Source organism: Dermacentor silvarum, chromosome 1 (assembly GCF_013339745.2).
Source record: "Dermacentor silvarum isolate Dsil-2018 chromosome 1, BIME_Dsil_1.4, whole genome shotgun sequence".
NCBI classification, from domain to species: domain Eukaryota; kingdom Metazoa; phylum Arthropoda; class Arachnida; order Ixodida; family Ixodidae; genus Dermacentor; species Dermacentor silvarum.
Window position 1 is genome coordinate 382,368,454 of NC_051154.1, and position 22,359 is coordinate 382,390,812.

Consider the following 22,359-nt stretch of genomic DNA (forward strand, 5'->3'; position numbering starts at 1 on the left):
CACTAAACGTGATCGAAAGGTGTCGCCCATCAGCTCCGTCGATATCTCATTTGGGAGAGCGGTGGACTGTAGGAGTGCTAATATAGAAACAGCTATCCATAGGTCGCTGATACGAATCCGGTTCGACGGACATTTAACAGCGAAGCTGTTTAAGCCAGCCGTAATTTGTGGTGCGTGCCAAGAATCTGCCGCGCCGTAGCCATGGCAACCTGGAGGAGAAGGCGAAGACAGGCGGTCTCCTCCTCGTCACCTCTCTGCCTTCCCAACCCCAACCTCTCTTCTCTCTGCGGCGCGCTCACCCAGGAGAAAAAAAAAGGCGCAAGCTTGCACTAGGCCGCGCAAAGCTGAAGACACAGCAAATCTGGCCGATTGATATCGAGCGGCCAGCCTCCAACGTGTTCGGCGTCCGTAAGCAACGGCGTTCTTGGTACTGTGCCAACCTTTAGTGCCTGCATTTGTGGCATGCCAGGAACGCTGTCGCTCGTAGGCGCCGACGCGTCCAGCGCTAGTCAGACGAAATGTCGCAAATCGGAAGGTACTACCGAAAATGATCGCCCGAGAATACGTTCCTAAATGCGTAGTTAAGTAAAACCAATACCTAGCAGTAGCAGCCAGTAAGCTTCGCTGTGCGTAAACTTTGCGCGAAAGAGTGCAAACTTGCGTGAATTTTTATTTCTAGTCATGGCTTACTTTTTATCACCAGCACTGTTGATTACTTTCCGCTCTTTTTTTTTTGGGTGGTATTGATCAGCACACATTTTCTACGGAGCGTCAGGCTTGATATGCCTCAAGCGTGCCATTATTGAATGCACTAAATGTGATCCGAAAGTGTCGCCCATCAGCTCCGTCGATAGCTCAGTTGGTAGAGCGGTGGACTGTAGGAGTGCTATTGGAGAAACAGATATCCATAGGTCGCTGGTTCGAATCCAGCTCGACGGACTTTTTATTGCCTGTCGTGGCTTACTTTTTATCACCAGCACTGTTGACAACTTCCCGCTCTTTTTTTGGGGGTGGTATTGATAAGGACACATTTTTTACATAAAGTCAAGCTTGATCTACCTCACGCGTGCGATAAATGAATGCACTAAACTTGATCGAAAGGTGTCGCCCATCAGCTCCGTCGATATCTCATTTGGGAGAGCGGTGGACTGTAGGAGTGCTAATATAGAAATAGCTATCCATAGGTCGCTGATACGAATCCGGCTCGACGGACATTTAACAGCGAAGCTGTTTAAGCCAGCCGTAATTTGTGGTGCGTGCCTAGAAACTGCCGCGCCGTAGCCATGACAACCCGGAGGAGGAGGCGGAGACACGCGGTCTCCTCCTCGCCAGCTCCCTGCCTTCCCGACCCCCGCCTCTCTTCTCTCCGCGCGGGCTGAGCCAGGAGAAAAAGAAAAGCGAAAGCTTGCACTAGGCCGAGCAAAGCTGAAGACACAGCAAATCTGGCCGATTGATATAGAGCGGCTAGCCTCCAACGTGTTTGGCGACGGTAAGCAGCGGCGTTCGTGGTACTGTGCCAACCTTTATTGCCTGCATTTGTGGCATGCCAGGAACGCTGTCGCTCGTAGGCGCCGACGCGTCCAGCGCTAGTCAGACGAAATGTCGCAAATAGGAAGGTACTACCGAAAATGATCGCCCGAGAATACGTTCCTAAATGCGTAGTTAAGTAAAACCAATACCTAGCAGTAGCAGCCAGTAAGCTTCGCTGTGCGTAAGCTTTGCGCGACCGAGTGCAATCTTTCGTGATTTTTTTTTTCTAGTCATTGCTTACTTTTTATCACCAACACTGTTGATTACTTTCCGCCTATTTTTTTGGGTGGTATTGATCAGGACACATTTTCTACGGAGCGTCAGGCTTGATATGCCTCTAGCGTGCCATTATTGAATGCACTAAATGTGAGCCGAAAGTCTCGCCCATCAGCTCCGTCGATAGCTCAGTTTGTAGAGCGGTGGACTGTAGGAGGGCTATTGGATAAACAAACATCCATAGGTCGCTGGTTGGAATCCGGCTCGACGGACTTTTTATTGCGTGTCACGGTTTACTTTTTAGCACCAGCACTGTTGATAAATTCCCGCTCTTCTTTTCGTGGGGGGGGGGGGGGGTGGGTATTGATAAGGACATATTTTTTACGTAACGTCAGCCTTGATCTACCTCAAGCGTGCGATAAATGAATGCACTAAATGCGATCAGCAGGTGTCGCCCATCAGCTCCGTCGATATCTCAGTTGGTAGAGCGGTGGACTGAGGGGGTGCTATTGGAGAAAAAGTTATCCATAGGTCGCTGATTCGAATCCGGCTTGACGGACTTTTAAGAGCGAAGCTGTTTAAGCCAGCCGTAATTTGTGGTGCGTGCCAAGAATCTGCCGCGCCGTAGCCATGGCAACCTGGAAGAGAAGGCGAAGACACGCGGTCTCCTCCTCGCCAGCTCCCTGCCTTCCCGACCCCCGCCTCTCTTCTCTCCGCGCGGGCTGAGCCAGGACAGAAAAAAGGAGCAAACTTGCACTACGCCGCCCAAAGCTGAAGACACAGCAAATCTGGCCGATTGATATCGAGCGGTTAGCCTCCAACATGTTCAGCGTCGGTAAGCAGCGGCGCTCTTAGTACTGTGCCAACCTTTATTGCCTGCGTTTGTGGCATGCCAGGAACCTGTCGCTCGTAGGCGCCGACGCGTCCAGCGCTAGTCAGACGAAATGTCGCAAATAGGAAGGTACTACCGAAAATGATCGCCCGAGAATATCTTCCTAAATGCGTAGTTAAGTTAAAGCAAGACCTAGCAGTAGCAGCCAGTAAGCTTCGCTGTGCGTAAACTTTGCGCGAAAGAGTGCAAACTTGCGTGAATTTTTATTTCTAGTCATGGCTTACTTTTTATCACCAGCACTGTTGATTACTTTCCGCTCTTTTTTTTGGGTGGTATTGATCAGCACACATTTTCTACGGAGCGTCAGGCTTGATATGCCTCAAGCGTGCCATTATTGAATGCACTAAATGTGATCCGAAAGTGTCGCCCATCAGCTCCGTCGATAGCTCAGTTGGTAGAGCGGTGGACTGTAGGAGTGCTATTGGAGAAACAGATATCCATAGGTCGCTGGTTCGAATCCGGCCCGACGGACTTTTTATTGCCTGTCATGGCTTACTTTTTATCACCAGCACTGTTGACAACTTCCCGCTCTTTTTTTTGGGTGGTATTGATAAGGACACATTTTTTACATAAAGTCAAGCTTGATCTACCTCACGCGTGCGATAAATGAATGCACTAAACTTGATCGAAAGGTGTCGCCCATCAGCTCCGTCGATAGCTCAGTTGGTAGAGCAGTGGACTGTAGGAGTGCTATTGGAGAAACAGATATCCATAGGTCGCTGGTTCGAATCCGGCTCGACGGACTTTTTATTGCCTGTCATGGCTTACTTTTTATCACCAGCACTGTTGAGAACTTCCTGCTCTTTTTTTGGGTGGTATTGATAAGGACACATTTTTTACATAAAGTCAGGCTTGATCTACCTCACGCGTGCGATAAATGAATGCACTAAACGTGATCGAAAGGTGTCGCCCATCAGCTCCGTCGATATCTCATTTGGGAGAGCGGTGGACTGTAGGAGTGCTAATATAGAAACTGCTATCCATAGGTCGCTGATACGAATCCGGCTCGACGGACATTTAACAGCGAAGCTGTTTATGCCAGCCGTAATTTGTGGTGCGTGCCAAGAATCTGCCGCGCCGTAGCCATGGCAACCTGGAGGAGAAGGCGAAGACAGGCGGTCTCCTCCTCGTCACCTCTCTGCCTTCCCAACCCCAACCTCTCTTCTCTCCGCGGCGCGCTCACCCAGGAGAAAAAAAAAGGCGCAAGCTTGCACTAGGCCGCGCAAAGCTGAAGACACAGCAAATCTGGCCGATTGATATCGAGCGGCTAGCCTCCAACGTGTTCGGCGTCCGTAAGCAACGGCGTTCTTGGTACTGTGCCAACCTTTAGTGCCTGCGTTTGTGGCATGCAAGGAACGCTGTCGCTCGTAGGCGCCGACGCGTCCAGCGCTAGTCAGACGAAATGTCGCAAATAGGAAGGTACTACCGAAAATGATCGCCCGAGAATACGTTCCTAAATGCGTAGTTAAGTAAAACCAATACCTAGCAGTAGCAGCCAGTAAGCTTCGCTGTGCGTAAGCTTTGCGCGACCGAGTGCAATCTTTCGTGATTTTTTTTTTCTAGTCATGGCTTACTTTTTATCACCAACACTGTTGATTACTTTCCGCTCTTTTTTTGGGTGGTATTGATCAGGACACATTTTCTACGGAGCGTCAGGCTTGATATGCCTCTAGCGTGCCATTATTGAATGCACTAAATGTGAGCCGAAAGTCTCGCCCATCAGCTCCGTCGATAGCTCAGTTTGTAGAGCGGTGGACTGTAGGAGGGCTATTGGATAAACAAACATCCATAGGTCGCTGGTTGGAATCCGGCTCGACGGACTTTTTATTGCGTGTCACGGTTTACTTTTTATCACCAGCACTGTTGATAAATTCCCGCTCTTCTTTTCGTGGGGGGGTGGGGGGTATTGATAAGGACATATTTTTTACGTAACGTCAGCCTTGATCTACCTCAAGCGTGAGATAAATGAATGCACTAAATGCGATCAGCAGGTGTCGCCCATCAGCTCCGTCGATATCTCAGTTGGTAGAGCGGTGGACTGAGGGGGTGCTATTGGAGAAAAAGTTATCCATAGGTCGCTGATTCGAATCAGGCTTGACGGACTTTTAAGAGCGAAGCTGTTTAAGCCAGCCGTAATTTGTGGTGCGTGCCAAGAATCTGCCGCGCCGTAGCCATGCCAACCTGGAAGAGAAGGCGAAGACACGCGGTCTCCTCCTCGCCAGCTCCCTGCCTTCCCGACCCCCGCCTCTCTTCTCTCCGCGCGGGCTGAGCCAGGACAGAAAAAAGGAGCAAACTTGCACTACGCCGCCCAAAGCTGAAGACACAGCAAATCTGGCCGATTGATATCGAGTGGTTAGCCTCCAACATGTTCAGCGTCGGTAAGCAGCGGCGTTCTTGGTACTGTGCCAACCTTTATTGCCTGCGTTTGTGGCATGCCAGGAACCTGTCGCTCGTAGGCGCCGACGCGTCCAGCGCTAGTCAGACGAAATGTCGCAAATAGGAAGGTACTACCGAAAATGATCGCCCGAGAATATCTTCCTAAATGCGTAGTTAAGTTAAACCAAGACCTAGCAGTAGCAGCCAGTAAGCTTCGCTGTGCGTAAACTTTGCGCGAAAGAGTGCAAACTTGCGTGAATTTTTATTTCTAGTCATGGCTTACTTTTTATCACCAGCACTGTAGATTACTTTCCGCTCTTTTTTGGGTGGTATTGATCAGCACACATTTTCTACGGAGCGTCAGGCTTGATATGCCTCAAGCGTGCCATTATTGAATGCACTAAATGTGATCCGAAAGTGTCGCCCATCAGCTCCGTCGATAGCTCAGTTGGTAGAGCGGTGGACTGTAGGAGTGCTATTGGAGAAACAGATATCCATAGGTCGCTGGTTCGAATCCGGCTCGACGGACTTTTTATTGCCTGTCGTGGCTTACTTTTTATCACCAGCACTGTTGACAACTTCCCGCTCTTTTTTTGGGGGTGGTATTGATAAGGACACATTTTTTACATAAAGTCAAGCTTGATCTACCTCACGCGTGCGATAAATGAATGCACTAAACTTGATCGAAAGGTGTCGCCCATCAGCTCCGTCGATATCTCATTTGGGAGAGCGGTGGACTGTAGGAGTGCTAATATAGAAATAGCTATCCATAGGTCGCTGATACGAATCCGGCTCGACGGACATTTAACAGCGAAGCTGTTTAAGCCAGCCGTAATTTGTGGTGCGTGCCTAGAAACTGCCGCGCCGTAGCCATGACAACCCGGAGGAGGAGGCGGAGACACGCGGTCTCCTCCTCGCCAGCTCCCTGCCTTCCCGACCCCCGCCTCTCTTCTCTCCGCGCGGGCTGAGCCAGGAGAAAAAGAAAAGCGAAAGCTTGCACTAGGCCGAGCAAAGCTGAAGACACAGCAAATCTGGCCGATTGATATAGAGCGGCTAGCCTCCAACGTGTTTGGCGACGGTAAGCAGCGGCGTTCGTGGTACTGTGCCAACCTTTATTGCCTGCATTTGTGGCATGCCAGGAACGCTGTCGCTCGTAGGCGCCGACGCGTCCAGCGCTAGTCAGACGAAATGTCGCAAATAGGAAGGTACTACCGAAAATGATCGCCCGAGAATACCTTCCTAAATGCGTAGTTAAGTTAAACCAAGACCTAGCAGTAGCAGCCAGTAAGCTTCGCTGTGCGTAAACTTTGCGCGAAAGAGTGCAATCTTGCGTGAATTTTTATTTCTAGTCATGGCTTACTTTTTATCACCAGCACTGTTGATTACTTTCCGCTCTTTTTTTGGGTGGTATTGATCAGCACACATTTTCTACGGAGCGTCAGGCTTGATATGCCTCAAGCGTGCCATTATTGAATACACGAAATGCGATCGGAAGGTGTCGCCCACAAGCTCCGTCGATAGCTCGGTTCGTAGAGCGATGGACTGTAGGAGTTCTATTGGAGAAACAGATATCCATAGGTCGCTGCTTCGAAGCCGGCTCGACGGACTTTTTATTGCGTGTCATGGCTTACGTTTTATCACCAGCACTGTTGAGAACTTCCTGCTCTTCTTTTCGTGGGGGGGGGGGGGGGTATTGATAAGGACATATTTTTTACGTAACGTCAACCTTGATCTACCTCAAGCGTGCGGTAAATGAATGCACTAATTGCGATCAGCAGGTGTCGCCCATCAGCTCCGTCGATATCTCAGTTGGTAGAGCGGTGCACTGTGGGAGTGCTGTTGGAGAAAAAGTTATCCATAGGTCGTTGATTCGAATCCGGCTTGACGGACTTTTAAGAGCGAAGCTGTTTAAGCCAGCCGTAATTTGTGGTTCGTGCCCAGAATCTGCCGCGCCGTAGCCATGACAACCCGGAGGAGGAGGCGGAGACACGCGGTCTCCTCCTCGCCAGCTCTCTGCCTTCCCAACCCCAACCTCTCTTCTCTCAGGGGCGCTCTCACCCAGGAGAAAAAAAAAGGTGCAAGCTTGCACTAGGCCGCCCAAAGCTGAAGACACAGCAAATCTGGCCGATTGATATCGAGCGGCTAGCCTCCAACGTGTTCAGCGTCGGTAAGCAGCGGCGTTCTTGGTACTGTGCCAACCTTTACTGCCTGCGTTTGTGGCATGCCAGGAACGCTGTGGCTCGTAGGCGCCGACGCGTCCAGCGCTAGTCAGACAAAACTTCGCAAATAGGAAGGTACTACCGAAAATGATTGCCCGAGAATACCTTCCTAAATGCGTAATTAAGTTAAACCAAGACCTAGCAGTAGCAGCCAGTAAGCTTCGCTGTGCGTAAACTTTGCGCGAAAGAGTGCAAACTTGCGTGAATTTTTATTTCTAGTCAGGGCTAACTTTTTATGACCAGCAGTCTTGATTACTTTCCGCTCTTTTTTTCGGGTGGTATTGATCAGGACACATTTTCTACGGAGCGTCAGCCTTGATCTACCTCACGCGTGCGATAAATGAATGCACTAAACGTGATCGAAAGGTGTCGCCCATCAGCTCCGTCGATATCTCATTTGGGAGAGCGGTGGACTGTAGGAGTGATAATATAGAAACAGCTATCCATAGGTCGCTGGTTCGAATCCGGCTCGACGGACTTTTTAATGCCTGTCATGGCTTACTTTTTATCACCAGTACTGTTGAGAACTTCCTGCTCTTTTTTTTGGGGTGGTATTGATAAGGACACATTTTTTACATAAACTCAGGCTTGATCTACCTCACGCGTGCGATAAATGAATGCACTAAACGTGATCGAAAGGTGTCGCCCATCAGCTCCGTCGATATCTCATTTGGGAGAGCGGTGGACTGTAGGAGTGCTAATATAGAAACAGCTATCCATAGGTCGCTGATACGAATCCGGTTCGACGGACATTTAACAGCGAAGCTGTTTAAGGCAGCCGTAATTTGTGGTGCGTGCCAAGAATCTGCCGCGCCGTAGCCATGGCAACCTGGAGGAGAAGGCGAAGACAGGCGGTCTCCTCCTCGTCACATCTCTGCCTTCCCAACCCCAACCTCTCTTCTCTCTGCGGCGCGCTCACCCAGGAGAAAAAAAAAGGCGCAAGCTTGCACTAGGCCGCGCAAAGCTGAAGACACAGCAAATCTGGCCGATTGATATCGAGCGGCTAGCCTCCAACGTGTTCGGCGTCCGTAAGCAACGGCGTTCTTGGTACTGTGCCAACCTTTAGTGCCTGCGTTTGTGGCATGCAAGGAACGCTGTCGCTCGTAGGCGCCGACGCGTCCAGCGCTAGTCAGACGAAATGTCGCAAATAGGAAGGTACTACCGAAAATGATCGCCCGAGAATACGTTCCTAAATGCGTAGTTAAGTAAAACCAATACCTAGCAGTAGCAGCCAGTAAGCTTCGCTGTGCGTAAGCTTTGCGCGACCGAGTGCAATCTTTCGTGATTTTTTTTTCTAGTCATGGCTTACTTTTTATCACCAACACTGTTGATTACTTTCCGCCTATTTTTTTGGGTGGTATTGATCAGGACACATTTTCTACGGAGCGTCAGGCTTGATATGCCTCTAGCGTGCCATTATTGAATGCACTAAATGTGAGCCGAAAGTCTCGCCCATCAGCTCCGTCGATAGCTCAGTTTGTAGAGCGGTGGACTGTAGGAGGGCTATTGGATAAACAAACATCCATAGGTCGCTGGTTGGAATCCGGCTCGACGGACTTTTTATTGCGTGTCACGGTTTACTTTTTAGCACCAGCACTGTTGATAAATTCCCGCTCTTCTTTTCGTGGGGGGGGGGGGGGGTGGGTATTGATAAGGACATATTTTTTACGTAACGTCAGCCTTGATCTACCTCAAGCGTGCGATAAATGAATGCACTAAATGCGATCAGCAGGTGTCGCCCATCAGCTCCGTCGATATCTCAGTTGGTAGAGCGGTGGACTGAGGGGGTGCTATTGGAGAAAAAGTTATCCATAGGTCGCTGATTCGAATCAGGCTTGACGGACTTTTAAGAGCGAAGCTGTTTAAGCCAGCCGTAATTTGTGGTGCGTGCCAAGAATCTGCCGCGCCGTAGCCATGGCAACCTGGAAGAGAAGGCGAAGACACGCGGTCTCCTCCTCGCCAGCTCCCTGCCTTCCCGACCCCCGCCTCTCTTCTCTCCGCGCGGGCTGAGCCAGGACAGAAAAAAGGAGCAAACTTGCACTACGCCGCCCAAAGCTGAAGACACAGCAAATCTGGCCGATTGATATCGAGCGGTTAGCCTCCAACATGTTCAGCGTCGGTAAGCAGCGGCGTTCTTGGTACTGTGCCAACCTTTATTGCCTGCGTTTGTGGCATGCCAGGAACCTGTCGCTCGTAGGCGCCGACGCGTCCAGCGCTAGTCAGACGAAATGTCGCAAATAGGAAGGTACTACCGAAAATGGTCGCCCGAGAATATCTTCCTAAATGCGTAGTTAAGTTAAACCAAGACCTAGCAGTAGCAGCCAGTAAGCTTCGCTGTGCGTAAACTTTGCGCGAAAGAGTGCAATCTTGCGTGAATTTTTATTTCTAGTCATGGCTTACTTTTTATCACCAGCACTGTTGATTACTTTCCGCTCTTTTTTGGGTGGTATTGATCAGCACACATTTTCTACGGAGCGTCAGGCTTGATATGCCTCAAGCGTGCCATTATTGAATGCACTAAATGTGATCCGAAAGTGTCGCCCATTAGCTCCGTCGATAGCTCAGTTGGTAGAGCGGTGGACTGTAGGAGTGCTATTGGAGAAACAGATATCCATAGGTCGCTGGTTCGAATCCGGCTCGACGGACTTTTTATTGCCTGTCATGGCTTACTTTTTATCACCAGCACTGTTGACAACTTCCCGCTCTTTTTTTTGGGGTGGTATTGATAAGGACACATTTTTTACATAAAGTCAAGCTTGATCTACCTCACGCGTGCGATAAATGAATGCACTAAACGTGATCGAAAGGTGTCGCCCATCAGCTCCGTCGATATCTCATTTGGGAGAGCGGTGGACTGTAGGAGTGCTAATATAGAAACAGCTATCCATAGGTCGCTGATACGAATCCGGCTCGACGGACATTTAACAGCGAAGCTGTTTAAGCCAGCCGTAATTTGTGGTGCGTGCCTAGAAACTGCCGCGCCGTAGCCATGACAACCCGGAGGAGGAGGCGGAGACACGCGGTCTCCTCCTCGCCAGCTCCCTGCCTTCCCGACCCCCGCCTCTCTTCTCTCCGCGCGGGCTGAGCCAGGAGAAAAAGAAAAGCGAAAGCTTGCACTAGGCCGAGCAAAGCTGAAGACACAGCAAATCTGGCCGATTGATGTAGAGCGGCTAGCCTCCAACGTGTTCGGCGACGGTAAGCAGCGGCGTTCGTGGTACTGTGCCAACCTTTATTGCCTGCATTTGTGGCATGCCAGGAACGCTGTCGCTCGTAGGCGCCGACGCGTCCAGCGCTAGTCAGACGAAATGTCGCAAATAGGAAGGTACTACCGAAAATGATCGCCCGACAAAACCTTCCTACATGCGTAGTTAAGTTAAACCAAGACCTAGCAGTAGCAGCCAGTAAGCTTTGCTGTGCGTAAACTTTGCGCGAAAGAGTGCAATCTTTCGTGATTTTTTTTTCTAGTCATGGCTTACTTTTTATCACCAACACTGTTGATTACTTTCCGCTCTTTTTTTGGGGTGGTATTGATCAGGACACATTTTCTACAGAGCGTCAGGCTTGATATGCCTCTAGCGTTCCATTATTGAATCCACTGAATGTGATCCGAAAGTGTCGCCCATCAGCTCCGTCGATAGCTCAGTTGGTAGAGCGGTGGACTATAGGAGTGCTATTGGATAAACAGACATCCATAGGTCGCTGGTTCGAATCCGGCTCGACGGACTTTTTATTGCGTGTCACGGCTTACTTTTTATCACCAGCACTGTTGATAACTTCCCGCCCTTCTTTTCGCGGGGGGGGGGGGGGGTATTGATAAGGACATATTTTTTACGTAACGTCAGCCTTGATCTACCTCAAGCGTGCGATAAATGAATGCACTAAATGCGATCAGCAGGTGTCGCCCATCAGCTCCGTCGATATCTCAGTTGGTAGAGCGGTGGACTGTGGGGGTGCTATTGGAGAAAAAGTTATCGATAGGTCGCTGATACGAATCCGGCTCGACGGACATTTAACAGCGAAGCTGTTTATGCCAGCCGTAATTTGTGGTGCGTGCCAAGAATCTGCCGCGCCGTAGCCATGGCAACCTGGAGGAGAAGGCGAAGACAGGCGGTCTCCTCCTCGTCACCTCTCTGCCTTCCCAACCCCAACCTCTCTTCTCTCCGCGGCGCGCTCACCCAGGAGAAAAAAAAAGGCGCAAGCTTGCACTAGGCCGCGCAAAGCTGAAGACACAGCAAATCTGGCCGATTGATATCGAGCGGCTAGCCTCCAACGTGTTAGGCGTCCGTAAGCAACGGCGTTCTTGGTACTGTGCCAACCTTTAGTGCCTGCGTTTGTGGCATGCAAGGAACGCTGTCGCTCGTAGGCGCCGACGCGTCCAGCGCTAGTCAGACGAAATGTCGCAAATAGGAAGGTACTACCGAAAATGGTCGCCCGAGAATATCTTCCTAAATGCGTAGTTAAGTTAAACCAAGACCTAGCAGTAGCAGCCAGTAAGCTTCGCTGTGCGTAAACTTTGCGCGAAAGAGTGCAAACTTGCGTGAATTTTTATTTCTAGTCATGGCTTACTTTTTATCACCAGCACTGTTGATTACTTTCCGCTCTTTTTTGGGTGGTATTGATCAGCACACATTTTCTACGGAGCGTCAGGCTTGATATGCCTCAAGCGTGCCATTATTGAATGCACTAAATGTGATCCGAAAGTGTCGCCCATTAGCTCCGTCGATAGCTCAGTTGGTAGAGCGGTGGACTGTAGGAGTGCTATTGGAGAAACAGATATCCATAGGTCGCTGGTTCGAATCCGGCTCGACGGACTTTTTATTGCCTGTCATGGCTTACTTTTTATCACCAGCACTGTTGACAACTTCCCGCTCTTTTTTTGGGGTGGTATTGATAAGGACACATTTTTTACATAAAGTCAAGCTTGATCTACCTCACGCGTGCGATAAATGAATGCACTAAACGTGATCGAAAGGTGTCGCCCATCAGCTCCGTCGATATCTCATTTGGGAGAGCGGTGGACTGTAGGAGTGCTAATATAGAAACAGCTATCCATAGGTCGCTGATACGAATCCGGCTCGACGGACATTTAACAGCGAAGCTGTTTAAGCCAGCCGTAATTTGTGGTGCGTGCCTAGAAACTGCCGCGCCGTAGCCATGACAACCCGGAGGAGGAGGCGGAGACACGCGGTCTCCTCCTCGCCAGCTCCCTGCCTTCCCGACCCCCGCCTCTCTTCTCTCCGCGCGGGCTGAGCCAGGAGAAAAAGAAAAGCGAAAGCTTGCACTAGGCCGAGCAAAGCTGAAGACACAGCAAATCTGGCCGATTGATGTAGAGCGGCTAGCCTCCAACGTGTTCGGCGACGGTAAGCAGCGGCGTTCGTGGTACTGTGCCAACCTTTATTGCCTGCATTTGTGGCATGCCAGGAACGCTGTCGCTCGTAGGCGCCGACGCGTCCAGCGCTAGTCAGACGAAATGTCGCAAATAGGAAGGTACTACCGAAAATGATCGCCCGACAAAACCTTCCTACATGCGTAGTTAAGTTAAACCAAGACCTAGCAGTAGCAGCCAGTAAGCTTTGCTGTGCGTAAACTTTGCGCGAAAGAGTGCAATCTTTCGTGATTTTTTTTTCTAGTCATGGCTTACTTTTTATCACCAACACTGTTGATTACTTTCCGCTCTTTTTTTGGGGTGGTATTGATCAGGACACATTTTCTACAGAGCGTCAGGCTTGATATGCCTCTAGCGTTCCATTATTGAATCCACTGAATGTGATCCGAAAGTGTCGCCCATCAGCTCCGTCGATAGCTCAGTTGGTAGAGCGGTGGACTATAGGAGTGCTATTGGATAAACAGACATCCATAGGTCGCTGGTTCGAATCCGGCTCGACGGACTTTTTAATGCCTGTCATGGCTTACTTTTTATCACCAGCACTGTTGAGAACTTCCTGCTCTTTTTTTTTTGGGGGGGGGGGGTGGTATTGATAAGGACACATTTTTTACATAAACTCAGGCTTGATCTACCTCACGCGTGCGATAAATGAATGCACTAAACGTGATCGAAAGGTGTCGCCCATCAGCTCCATCGATATCTCATTTGGGAGAGCGGTGGACTGTAGGAGTGCTAATATAGAAACAGCTATCCATAGGTCGCTGATACGAATCCGGTTCGACGGACATTTAACAGCGAAGCTGTTTAAGCCAGCCGTAATTTGTGGTGCGTGCCAAGAATCTGCCGCGCCGTAGCCATGGCAACCTGGAGGAGAAGGCGAAGACAGGCGGTCTCCTCCTCGTCACATCTCTGCCTTCCCAACCCCCAACCTCTCTTCTCTCCGCGGCGCGCTCACCCAGGAGAAAAAAAAAAGGCGCAGCTTGCACTAGGCCGCGCAAAGCTGAAGACACAGCAAATCTGGCCGATTGATATCGAGCGGCTAGCCTCCAACGTGTTCGGCGTCCGTAAGCAACGGCGTTCTTGGTACTGTGCCAACCTTTAGTGCCTGCGTTTGTGGCATGCCAGGAACGCTGTCGCTCGTAGGCGCCGACGCGTCCAGCGCTAGTCAGACGAAATGTCGCAAATAGGAAGGTACTACCGAAAATGATCGCCCGAGAATACGTTCCTAAATGCGTAGTTAAGTAAAACCAATGCCTAGCAGTAGCAGCCAGTAAGCTTCGCTGTGCGTAAGCTTTGCGCGACCGAGTGCAATCTTTCGTGATTTTTTTTTCTAGTCATGGCTTACTTTTTATCACCAACACTGTTGATTACATTCCGCTCTTTTTTTGGGTGGTATTGATCAGCACACATTTTCTACGGAGCGTCAGGCTTGATATGCCTCAAGCGTGCCATTATTGAATGCACTAAATGTGATCCGAAAGTGTCGCCCATCAGCTCCGTCGATAGCTCAGTTGGTAGAGCGGTGGACTGTAGGAGTGCTATTGGAGAAACAGATATCCATAGGTCGCTGGTTCGAATCCGGCTCGACGGACTTTTTATTGCCTGTCATGGCTTACTTTTTATCACCAGCACTGTTGACAACTTCCCGCTCTTTTTTGGGGGTGGTATTGATAAGGACACATTTTTTACATAAAGTCAAGCTTGATCTCCCTCACGCGTCCGATAAATGAAGGCACTAAACTTGATCGAAAGGTGTCGCCCATCAGCTCCGTCGATATCTCATTTGGGAGAGCGGTGGACTGTAGGAGTGCTAATATGGAAACAGCTATCCATAGGTCGCTGATACGAATCCAGCTCGACGGACATTTAACAGCGAAGCTGTTTAAGCCAGCCGTAATTTGTGGTGCGTGCCTAGAAACTGCCGCGCCGTAGCCATGACAACCCGGAGGAGGAGGCGGAGACACGCGGTCTCCTCCTCGCCAGCTCCCTGCCTTCCCGACCCCCGCCTCTCTTCTCTCCGCGCGGGCTGAGCCAGGAGAAAAAGAAAAGCGAAAGCTTGCACTAGGCCGAGCAAAGCTGAAGACACAGCAAATCTGGCCGATTGATATAGAGCGGCTAGCCTCCAACGTGTTTGGCGACGGTAAGCAGCGGCGTTCGTGGTACTGTGCCAACCTTTATTGCCTGCATTTGTGGCATGCCAGGAACGCTGTCGCTCGTAGGCGCCGACGCGTCCAGCGCTAGTCAGACGAAATGTCGCAAATAGGAAGGTACTACCGAAAATGATCGCCCGAGAATACCTTCCTAAATGCGTAGTTAAGTTAAACCAAGACCTAGCAGTAGCAGCCAGTAAGCTTCGCTGTGCGTAAACTTTGCGCGAAAGAGTGCAATCTTGCGTGAATTTTTATTTCTAGTCATGGCTTACTTTTTATCACCAGCACTGTTGATTACTTTCCGCTCTTTTTTTGGGTTGTATTGATCAGCACACATTTTCTACGGAGCGTCAGGCTTGATATGCCTCAAGCGTGCCATTATTGAATACACGAAATGCGATCGGAAGGTGTCGCCCACAAGCTCCGTCGATAGCTCGGTTCGTAGAGCGATGGACTGTAGGAGTTCTATTGGAGAAACAGATATCCATAGGTCGCTGCTTCGAAGCCGGCTCGACGGACTTTTTATTGCGTGTCATGGCTTACGTTTTATCACCAGCACTGTTGAGAACTTCCTGCTCTTCTTTTCGTGGGGGGGGGGGGGGGGTATTGATAAGGACATATTTTTTACGTAACGTCAACCTTGATCTACCTCAAGCGTGGGGTAAATGAATGCACTAATTGCGATCAGCAGGTGTCGCCCATCAGCTCCGTCGATATCTCAGTTGGTAGAGCGGTGCACTGTGGGAGTGCTGTTGGAGAAAAAGTTATCCATAGGTCGTTGATTCGAATCCGGCTTGACGGACTTTTAAGAGCGAAGCTGTTTAAGCCAGCCGTAATTTGTGGTGCGTGCCCAGAATCTGCCGCGCCGTAGCCATGACAACCCGGATCAGGAGGCGGAGACACGCGGTCTCCTCCTCGCCAGCTCTCTGCCTTCCCAACCCCAACCTCTCTTCTCTCAGGGGCGCTCTCACCCAGGAGAAAAAAAAAAGGTGCAAGCTTGCACTAGGCCGCCCAAAGCTGAAGACACAGCAAATCTGGCCGATTGATATCGAGCGGCTAGCCTCCAACGTGTTCAGCGTCGGTAAGCAGCGGCGTTCTTGGTACTGTGCCAACCTTTACTGCCTGCGTTTGTGGCATGCCAGGAACGCTGTCGCTCGTAGGCGCCGACGCGTCCAGCGCTAGTCAGACGAAATGTCGCAAATAGGAAGGTACTACCGAAAATGATCGCCCGAGAATACGTTCCTAAATGCGTAGTTAAGTAAAACCAATGCCTAGCAGTAGCAGCCAGTAAGCTTCGCTGTGCGTAAGCTTTGCGCGACCGAGTGCAATCTTTCGTGATTTTTTTTTCTAGTCATGGCTTACTTTTTATCACCAACACTGTTGATTACATTCCGCTCTTTTTTTGGGTGGTATTGATCAGCACACATTTTCTACGGAGCGTCAGGCTTGATATGCCTCAAGCGTGCCATTATTGAATGCACTAAATGTGATCCGAAAGTGTCGCCCATCAGCTCCGTCGATAGCTCAGTTGGTAGAGCGGTGGACTGTAGGAGTGCTATTGGAGAAACAGATATCCATAGGTCGCTGGTTCGAATCCGGCTCGACGGACTTTTTATTGCGTGTCATGGCTTACGTTTTATCACCAGCACTGTTGAGAACTTCCTGCTCTTCTTTTCGTGGGGGGGGGGGGGTATTGATAAGGACATATTTTTTACGTAACGTCAACCTTGATCTACCTCAAGCGTGCGGTAAATGAATGCACTAATTGCGATCAGCAGGTGTCGCCCATCAGCTCCGTCGATATCTCAGTTGGTAGAGCGATGGACTGTGGGGGTGCTATTGGAGAAAAAGTTATCCATAGGTCGCTGATTCGAATCCGGTTGACGGACTTTTAAGAGCGAAGCTGTTTAAGCCAGCCGTGATTTGTGGTGCGTGCCAAGAATCTGCCGCGCCGTAGCCATGGCAACCTGGAAGAGAAGGCGAAGACACGCGGTCTCCTCCTCGCCAGCTCCCTGCCTTCCCGACCCCCGCCTCTCTTCTCTCCGCGCGGGCTTAGCCAGGACAGAAAAAAGGAGCAAACTTGCACTACGCCGCTCAAAGCTGAAGACACAGCAAATCTGGCCGATTGATATCGAGCGGCTAGCCTCCAACGTGTTCAGCGTCGGTAAGCAGCGGCGTTCTTGGTATGGTACTGTGCCAACCTTTATTGCCTGCGTTTGTGGCATGCCAGGAACCTGTCGCTCGTAGGCGCCGACGCGTCCAGCGCTAGTCAGACGAAATGTCGCAAATAGGAAGGTACTACCGAAAATGATCGCCCGAGAATATCTTCCTAAATGCGTAGTTAAGTTAAACCAAGACCTAGCAGTAGCAGCCAGTAAGCTTCGCTGTGCGTAAACTTTGCGCGAAAGAGTGCAAACTTGCGTGAATTTTTATTTCTAGTCATGGCTTACTTTTTATCACCAGCACTGTTGATTACTTTCCGCTCTTTTTTTTGGGTGGTATTGATCAGCACACATTTTCTACGGAGCGTCAGGCTTGATATGCCTCAAGCGTGCCATTATTGAATGCACTAAATGTGATCCGAAAGTGTCGCCCATTAGCTCCGTCGATAGCTCAGTTGGTAGAGCGGTGGACTGTAGGAGTGCTATTGGAGAAACAGATATCCATAGGTCGCTGGTTCGAATCCGGCTCGACGGACTTTTTATTGCCTGTCATGGCTTACTTTTTATCACCAGCACTGTTGACAACTTCCCGCTCTTTTTTTTGGGGTGGTATTGATAAGGACACATTTTTTACATAAAGTCAAGCTTGATCTACCTCACGCGTGCGATAAATGAATGCACTAAACGTGATCGAAAGGTGTCGCCCATCAGCTCCGTCGATATCTCATTTGGGAGAGCGGTGGACTGTAGGAGTGCTAATATAGAAACAGCTATCCATAGGTCGCTGATACGAATCCGGCTCGACGGACATTTAACAGCGAAGCTGTTTAAGCCAGCCGTAATTTGTGGTGCGTGCCTAGAAACTGCCGCGCCGTAGCCATGACAACCCGGAGGAGGAGGCGGAGACACGCGGTCTCCTCCTCGCCAGCTCCCTGCCTTCCCGACCCCCGCCTCTCTTCTCTCCGCGCGGGCTGAGCCAGGAGAAAAAGAAAAGCGAAAGCTTGCACTAGGCCGAGCAAAGCTGAAGACACAGCAAATCTGGCCGATTGATGTAGAGCGGCTAGCCTCCAACGTGTTCGGCGACGGTAAGCAGCGGCGTTCGTGGTACTGTGCCAACCTTTATTTCCTGCATTTGTGGCATGCCAGGAACGCTGTCGCTCGTAGGCGCCGACGCGTCCAGCGCTAGTCAGACGAAATGTCGCAAATAGGAAGGTACTACCGAAAATGATCGCCCGACAAAACCTTCCTACATGCGTAGTTAAGTTAAACCAAGACCTAGCAGTAGCAGCCAGTAAGCTTTGCTGTGCGTAAACTTTGCGCGAAAGAGTGCAATCTTTCGTGATTTTTTTTTCTAGTCATGGCTTACTTTTTATCACCAACACTGTTGATTACTTTCCGCTCTTTTTTTTGGGGATGGTATTGATCAGGACACATTTTCTACAGAGCGTCAGGCTTGATATGCCTCTAGCGTTCCATTATTGAATCCACTGAATGTGATCCGAAAGTGTCGCCCATCAGCTCCGTCGATAGCTCAGTTGGTAGAGCGGTGGACTGTAGGACTGCTATTGGATAAACAGACATCCATAGGTCGCTGGTTCGAATCCGGCTCGACGCACTTTTTATTGCGTGTCATGGCTTACTTTTTATCACCAGCACTGTTGATAACTTCCCGCCCTTCTTTTCGCGGGGGGGGGGGGGGTATTGATAAGGACATATTTTTTACGTAACGTCAGCCTTGATCTACCTCAAGCGTGCGATAAATGAATGCACTAAATGCGATCAGCAGGTGTCGCCCATCAGCTCCGTCGATATCTCAGTTGGTAGAGCGGTGGACTGTGGGGGTGCTATTGGAGAAAAAGTTATCGATAGGTCGCTGATTCGAATCCGGCTTGACGGACTTTTAAGAGCGAAGCTGTTTAAGCCAGCCGTAATTTGTGGTGCGTGCCAAGAATCTGCCGCGCCGTAGCCATGGCAACCTGGAAGAGAAGGCGAAGACACGCGGTCTCCTCCTCGCCAGCTCCCTGCCTTCCCGACCCGCGCCTCTCTTCTCTCCGCGCGGGCTGAGCCAGGACAGAAAAAAGGCGCAAACTTGCACTACGCCGCCCAAAGCTGAAGACACAGCAAATCTGGCCGATTGATATCGAGCGGCTAGCCTCCAACGTGTTCAGCGTCGGTAAGCAGCGGCGTTCTTGGTACTGTGCCAACCTTTACTGCCTGCGCTTGTGGCATGCCAGGAACGCTGTGGCTCGTAGGCGCCGACGCGTCCAGCGCTAGTCAGACAAAACTTCGCAAATAGGAAGGTACTACCGAAAATGATTGCCCGAGAATACCTTCCTAAATGCGTAATTAAGTTAAACCATGACCTAGCAGTAGCAGCCAGTAAGCTTCGCTGTGCGTAAACTTTGCGCGAAAGAGTGCAAACTTGCGTGAATTTTTATTTCTAGTGATGGCTAACTTTTTATGACCAGCAGTCTTGATTACTTTCCGCTCTTTTTTTCGGGTGGTATTGATCAGGACACATTTTCTACGGAGCGTCAGTCTTGATCTACCTCACGCGTGCGATAAATGAATGCACTAAACGTGATCGAAAGGTGTCGCCCATCAGCTCCGTCGATATCTCATTTGGGAGAGCGGTGGACTGTAGGAGTGATAATATAGAAACAGCTATCCATAGGTCGCTGGTTCGAATCCGGCTCGACGGACTTTTTAATGCCTGTCATGGCTTACTTTTTATCACCAGCACTGTTGAGAACTTCCTGCTCTTTTTTTGGGTGGTATTGATAAGGACACATTTTTTACATAAACTCAGGCATGATTTACCTCACGCGTGCGATAAATGAATGCACTAAACGTGATCGAAAGGTGTCGCCCATCAGCTCCGTCGATATCTCATTTGGGAGAGCGGTGGACTGTAGGAGTGCTAATATAGAAACAGCTATCCATAGGTCGCTGATACGAATCCGGTTCGACGGACATTTAACAGCGAAGCTGTTTAAGCCAGCCGTAATTTGTGGTGCGTGCCAAGAATCTGCCGCGCCGTAGCCATGGCAACCTGGAGGAGAAGGCGAAGACAGGCGGTCTCCTCCTCGTCACCTCTCTGCCTTCCCAACACCAACCTCTCTTCTCTCCGCGGCGCGCTCACCCAGGAGAAAAAAAAAGGCGCAGCTTGCACTAGGCCGCGCAAAGCTGAAGACACAGCAAATCTGGCCGATTGATATCGAGCGGCTAGCCTCCAACGTGTTCAGCGTCGGTAAGCAGCGGCGTTCTTGGTACTGTGCCAACCTTTATTGCCTGCGTTTGTGGCATGCCAGGAACCTGTCGCTCGTAGGCGCCGACGCGTCCAGCGCTAGTCAGACGAAATGTCGCAAATAGGAAGGTACTACCGAAAATGATCGCCCGAGAATACCTTCCTAAATGCGTAGTTAAGTTAAACCAAGACCTAGCAGTAGCAGCCAGTAAGCTTCGCTGTGCGTAAACTTTGCGCGAAAGAGTGCAAACTTGCGTGAATTTTTATTTCTAGTCATGACTTACTTTTTATCACCAGCACTGTTGATTACTTTCCGCTCTTTTTTGGGTGGCATTGATTAGCACACATTTTCTACGGAGCGTCAGGCTTGATATGCCTCAAGCGTGCCATTATTGCATACACGAAATGCGATCGGAAGGTGTCGCCCACCAGCTCCGTCGATAGCTCAGTTGGTAGAGCGATGGACTGTAGGAGTTCTATTGGAGAAACAGATATCCATAGGTCGCTGCTTCGAAGCCGGCTCGACGGACTTTTTATTGAGTGTCATGGCTTACGTTTTATCACCAGCACTGTTGATAACCTCCCGCTCTTCTTTTCGTGGGGGGAGGGTGGTGGGGGGGGGTATTGATAAGGACAAATTTTTAAAATAACGTCAGCCTTGATCTACCTCAAGCGTGCGATAAATGAATGCACTAAATGTGATCAGCAGGTGTCGGCCATCAGCTCCGTCTATATCTTAGTTGGTAGAGCGGTGGACTGTGGGAGTGCGGTTGGAGAAAAAGTTATCCATAGGTCGTTGATTCGAATCCGGCTTGACGGACATTTAAGAGCGAAGCTGTTTAAGCCAGCCGTAATTTGTGGTGCGTGCCCAGAATCTGCCGCGCCGTAGCCATGGCAACCCGGAGGAGAAGGCAAAGACAGGCGGTCTCCTCCTCGCCAGCTCTCTGCCTTCCCAAACCCAACCTCTCTTCTCTCAGGGGCGCGCTCACCCAGGAGAAAACAAAAGGTGCAAGCTTGCACTAGGCCGCCCAAAGCTGAAGACACAGCAAATCTGGCCGATTGATATCGAGCGGCTAGCCTCCAACGTGTTCAGCGTCGGTAAGCAGCGGCGTTCTTGGTACTGTGCCAACCTTTAGTGCCTGCGTTTGTGGCATGCCAGGAACGCTGTCGCTCGTAGGCGCCGACGCGTCCAGCGCTAGTCAGACGAAATGTCGCAAATAGGAAGGTACTACCGAAAATGATTGCCCGAGAATACCTTCCTAAATGCGTAGTTAAGTTAAACCAAGACCTAGCAGTAGCAGCCAGTAAGCTTCGCTGTGCGTAAACTTTGCGCGAAAGAGTGCAATCTTGCGTGAATTTTTATTTCTAGTCATGGCTAACTTTTTATGACCAGCAGTCTTGATTACTTTCCGCTCTTTTTTTGGGGTGGTATTGATCAGGACACATTTTCTACGGAGCGTCAGCCTTGATCTACCTCAAGCGTGCGATAAATGAATGCACTAAATGCGATCAGCAGGTGTCGCCCATCAGCTCCGTCGATATCTCAGTTGGTAGAGCGGTGGACTGTGGGAGTGCTATTGGAGAAAAAGTTATCCATAGGTCGCTGATTCGAATCCGGCTTGACGGACTTTTAAGAGCGAAGCTGTTTAAGCCAGCCGTAATTTGTGGTGCGTGCTAAGAATCTGCCGCGCCGTAGCCATGGCAACCTGGAAGAGAAGGCGAAGACACGCGGTCTCCTCCTCGCCAGCTCCCTGCCTTCCCGACCCCCCCCCTCTCTTCTCTCCGCGCGGGCTGAGCCAGGACAGAAAAAAGGAGCAAACTTGCACTACGCCGCCCAAAGCTGAAGACACAGCAAATCTGGCCGATTGATATCGAGCGGCTAGCCTCCAACGTGTTTAGCGTCGGTAAGCAGCGGCGTTCTTGGTACTGTGCCAACCTCTACCGCCTGCGTTTGTGGCATGCCAGTTACCTGTCGCTCGTAGGCGCCGACGCGTCCAGCGCTAGTCAGACGAAATGTCGCAAATAGGAAGGTACTACCGAAAATGATCGTCCGAGAATACCTTCCTAAATGCGTAGTTAAGTTAAACCAAGACCTAGCAGTAGCAGCCAGTAAGCTTCGGTGTGCGTCAGCTTTGCGCGAAAGAGTGCAAACTTGCGTGAATTTTCATTTCTAGTCATGGC

General features: G+C 50.3%; 20 non-coding genes across 20 annotated transcripts; all 20 read left to right on the plus strand.

The window, feature by feature from the left end:
- The first annotated feature begins 844 nt into the window (after positions 1-844).
- On the plus strand, positions 845-939 carry Trnay-gua (transfer RNA tyrosine (anticodon GUA)). Its single transcript has 2 exons — positions 845-881; positions 904-939. It is a non-coding gene; the product is annotated as a tRNA-Tyr (tRNA).
- A 984-nt stretch (positions 940-1,923) lies between these two features.
- On the plus strand, positions 1,924-2,018 carry Trnay-gua (transfer RNA tyrosine (anticodon GUA)). Its single transcript has 2 exons — positions 1,924-1,960; positions 1,983-2,018. It is a non-coding gene; the product is annotated as a tRNA-Tyr (tRNA).
- A 192-nt stretch (positions 2,019-2,210) lies between these two features.
- On the plus strand, positions 2,211-2,305 carry Trnal-gag (transfer RNA leucine (anticodon GAG)). Its single transcript has 2 exons — positions 2,211-2,247; positions 2,270-2,305. It is a non-coding gene; the product is annotated as a tRNA-Leu (tRNA).
- Positions 2,306-3,014: 709 nt separating this feature from the next.
- On the plus strand, positions 3,015-3,109 carry Trnay-gua (transfer RNA tyrosine (anticodon GUA)). Its single transcript has 2 exons — positions 3,015-3,051; positions 3,074-3,109. It is a non-coding gene; the product is annotated as a tRNA-Tyr (tRNA).
- A 177-nt stretch (positions 3,110-3,286) lies between these two features.
- Positions 3,287-3,381, plus strand: Trnay-gua (transfer RNA tyrosine (anticodon GUA)). Its single transcript has 2 exons — positions 3,287-3,323; positions 3,346-3,381. It is a non-coding gene; the product is annotated as a tRNA-Tyr (tRNA).
- Positions 3,382-4,363: 982 nt separating this feature from the next.
- On the plus strand, positions 4,364-4,458 carry Trnay-gua (transfer RNA tyrosine (anticodon GUA)). The gene is made up of 2 exons: positions 4,364-4,400; positions 4,423-4,458. It is a non-coding gene; the product is annotated as a tRNA-Tyr (tRNA).
- A 989-nt stretch (positions 4,459-5,447) lies between these two features.
- Positions 5,448-5,542, plus strand: Trnay-gua (transfer RNA tyrosine (anticodon GUA)). The gene is made up of 2 exons: positions 5,448-5,484; positions 5,507-5,542. It is a non-coding gene; the product is annotated as a tRNA-Tyr (tRNA).
- A 2,073-nt stretch (positions 5,543-7,615) lies between these two features.
- On the plus strand, positions 7,616-7,710 carry Trnay-gua (transfer RNA tyrosine (anticodon GUA)). Its single transcript has 2 exons — positions 7,616-7,652; positions 7,675-7,710. It is a non-coding gene; the product is annotated as a tRNA-Tyr (tRNA).
- A 984-nt stretch (positions 7,711-8,694) lies between these two features.
- Positions 8,695-8,789, plus strand: Trnay-gua (transfer RNA tyrosine (anticodon GUA)). Its single transcript has 2 exons — positions 8,695-8,731; positions 8,754-8,789. It is a non-coding gene; the product is annotated as a tRNA-Tyr (tRNA).
- A 994-nt stretch (positions 8,790-9,783) lies between these two features.
- On the plus strand, positions 9,784-9,878 carry Trnay-gua (transfer RNA tyrosine (anticodon GUA)). The gene is made up of 2 exons: positions 9,784-9,820; positions 9,843-9,878. It is a non-coding gene; the product is annotated as a tRNA-Tyr (tRNA).
- Positions 9,879-10,861: 983 nt separating this feature from the next.
- Positions 10,862-10,956, plus strand: Trnay-aua (transfer RNA tyrosine (anticodon AUA)). The gene is made up of 2 exons: positions 10,862-10,898; positions 10,921-10,956. It is a non-coding gene; the product is annotated as a tRNA-Tyr (tRNA).
- A 993-nt stretch (positions 10,957-11,949) lies between these two features.
- On the plus strand, positions 11,950-12,044 carry Trnay-gua (transfer RNA tyrosine (anticodon GUA)). The gene is made up of 2 exons: positions 11,950-11,986; positions 12,009-12,044. It is a non-coding gene; the product is annotated as a tRNA-Tyr (tRNA).
- Positions 12,045-13,026: 982 nt separating this feature from the next.
- Trnay-aua (transfer RNA tyrosine (anticodon AUA)) lies at positions 13,027-13,121 on the plus strand. Its single transcript has 2 exons — positions 13,027-13,063; positions 13,086-13,121. It is a non-coding gene; the product is annotated as a tRNA-Tyr (tRNA).
- Positions 13,122-14,115: 994 nt separating this feature from the next.
- Trnay-gua (transfer RNA tyrosine (anticodon GUA)) lies at positions 14,116-14,210 on the plus strand. The gene is made up of 2 exons: positions 14,116-14,152; positions 14,175-14,210. It is a non-coding gene; the product is annotated as a tRNA-Tyr (tRNA).
- A 2,072-nt stretch (positions 14,211-16,282) lies between these two features.
- Positions 16,283-16,377, plus strand: Trnay-gua (transfer RNA tyrosine (anticodon GUA)). The gene is made up of 2 exons: positions 16,283-16,319; positions 16,342-16,377. It is a non-coding gene; the product is annotated as a tRNA-Tyr (tRNA).
- A 994-nt stretch (positions 16,378-17,371) lies between these two features.
- On the plus strand, positions 17,372-17,466 carry Trnay-gua (transfer RNA tyrosine (anticodon GUA)). Its single transcript has 2 exons — positions 17,372-17,408; positions 17,431-17,466. It is a non-coding gene; the product is annotated as a tRNA-Tyr (tRNA).
- Positions 17,467-18,451: 985 nt separating this feature from the next.
- On the plus strand, positions 18,452-18,546 carry Trnay-gua (transfer RNA tyrosine (anticodon GUA)). Its single transcript has 2 exons — positions 18,452-18,488; positions 18,511-18,546. It is a non-coding gene; the product is annotated as a tRNA-Tyr (tRNA).
- Positions 18,547-19,538: 992 nt separating this feature from the next.
- Positions 19,539-19,633, plus strand: Trnay-gua (transfer RNA tyrosine (anticodon GUA)). The gene is made up of 2 exons: positions 19,539-19,575; positions 19,598-19,633. It is a non-coding gene; the product is annotated as a tRNA-Tyr (tRNA).
- A 979-nt stretch (positions 19,634-20,612) lies between these two features.
- On the plus strand, positions 20,613-20,707 carry Trnay-gua (transfer RNA tyrosine (anticodon GUA)). Its single transcript has 2 exons — positions 20,613-20,649; positions 20,672-20,707. It is a non-coding gene; the product is annotated as a tRNA-Tyr (tRNA).
- A 1,003-nt stretch (positions 20,708-21,710) lies between these two features.
- On the plus strand, positions 21,711-21,805 carry Trnah-gug (transfer RNA histidin (anticodon GUG)). Its single transcript has 2 exons — positions 21,711-21,747; positions 21,770-21,805. It is a non-coding gene; the product is annotated as a tRNA-His (tRNA).
- Positions 21,806-22,359: the final 554 nt, after the last annotated feature.